Raw genomic sequence first — 2,180 nt, forward strand, 5'->3', positions numbered from 1 at the left:
TCTAACTATAACCTGCAAGTGGGAGGCACAATATGTTCTCCAAATGAAAATACTCAGAAATGCATCAAAAATGTCAGCCTGCCTCCTGAGAAGGATTACCAAGCACACGGCTTTAAGTGACAATGTTAAAAATAAAAACTGTACCATCACTACACCAAAACTGTACCTTCACTACACCTTCAACAGTACCTGAACCAAGCCACTTAAAACCAAAGCACACCTTAGAAAAGAGCTAACTTTTGTTTCTTAGCAGGTGTCAATATTTCCTAGGGATCTTCTGAAGAAAAAGTCAGAAAGGCAAGGATACATGTAGAAACAAAAATTCAAAAGCAGGATGGACCTGGATGCAGTCAGCATCCTGTATCCCAGTAGTTGGAAGTTTGAGAAGGAGGATTACAGTTTCACAGTCAGCCTCAGCGACCCTGTAGGTCCTCCGAAACTTAGCAAGACCCTGTTTCCAGATAAAAAATAAAGTAGGTGCGGGGTATAGTAGCGCATGCTTGTAATCCCAGTACTTGAGAGGCTGAGATGGGAGGATCACAGGTTCACGGGAGGATCACAGGTTAACGGCCAGCCTCAGCTACTTAGTGAGGCCCTCCACAACTTAGTGAGACCCTATTTCAAAATAAAGAATAAAAAATAGGGCTAGAAGACAGGCGTGGTGGCACATGCTTGTAATCCCAGTACTTGGGAGGCTGAGCCAGGAGGATCGTGGTTGACAGACAGCTTCAGCTACTTAGTGAGGCCCTCTGCAACTTAGTGAGACCCTTTTCAAAATAAAGAATAAAAAATAGGGCAGGGGGTGTAGCTCGGAGGTCAAATGCCAATGGATTCCACCCCCAGACCCGAAAAAGAAAAAGAAAAAAAAAGAACCCACATCTTAAACCAGCCATGGTGGCGCACGTGTGTAATCCTAGCATTTGGGAGGCTGAGACAGGAGGATCTGGGTTCCCAACCAGACTCAGCTACTTAGTGAAGCCTTCTGCAACTCAGTGAGACCCTATTTCAAAATAAAGAGTAAAAAATAGGGCTAGGGGTGTAGCTAAGAGGTAGAATGCCCCTTGGTTCTAGCCCCAGTGCCGCAAAAAAAAAAAAAAAAAAAGAAAAAGAAAGAAAGAAAAACACACATCCTAGGCTGGTCATGGTGGTACACCCTTGTAATCCCAGTACTTAGGAGGCTGAGACAGGAGGATCACAGGTCAAAGGCCAGCCTCAGCTACAGAATGAGGCACTCTGCAACTAGTGAGACCCTATTTCAAAGTAAAGAATAAAAAGGCTGGGCATGGTGGCGCAGGCTTATAATCCCAGCATTCAGGAGGGCCAGGAGTGTAGCTTAGAGGTAGAATACCCCCGGGTTCAATCCATAATACAAAAAAAAAAAAAAAAAAAATGTACATTTTAGCCAGGCATGGTGGTGCACCCTTGTAATCCCAGTAGTTGGGAGAATGAGACAGGAGGATCTAAGGTTAGAGGGCAGCCTCAGCAAACTGTAAGACTCTCATCAACCTAGTGGGACACTGTTTCAAAATAAAAAATAAAAGCCGGGCATGGTGGCGCACGCTTGTAATCCCCGCACTTGGGAGGCTGAGACAGGAGGATCGCACGGGTTCGAAGCCAGCCTCAGCTACTTAGTGAGGCTCTCAGCAACTTAGTGAGACCCTGTTTCCAAATAAAATATAAAATGGGTCTGGGAGTGTAGCCCGGAGGTAGAAAGCCGCTGGGTTCCACCCCTAGTACCACCAAAATAAAGATAAAAAATAAAAATAAAGACTGAGGTGTAGCCTAGAGGTTCAATCCCCAGTACCCCCCACACACACACCAAAAAAAAAGCACATCTTCAGCAGAGAAAGCTGGACATAATGAGCGTTCACTGTCCAAACAATGTACTTCAAGGCATTCATTCCTCTCCACCAGAGAAAACAGAAATACAGCCACGTTACTTCTTTGCCATCAAGCCCCCTTTTTTCATGTGCTTGTCTATAAGAACTTGAAGTCTATCAGATTTGTTTACTTACCCATGTGCAGATGTGCACAGAAAAGCTAACAGAGTGTACTCTCATCACATACCCTAAAAACCCTCTTCCCATCACCTCCCTGCAGCCTCCCTGCTCAGCTCTCCATGGCCTGCCCTTCAACAGCATCACTCGTCCCTTGGAACGGGACGGGGCGTGTTCTGGGTC

This window comes from Muscardinus avellanarius (assembly GCF_963383645.1).
Source record: "Muscardinus avellanarius genome assembly, chromosome: 3".
In the NCBI taxonomy this organism is placed as follows: Eukaryota; Metazoa; Chordata; class Mammalia; order Rodentia; family Gliridae; genus Muscardinus; species Muscardinus avellanarius.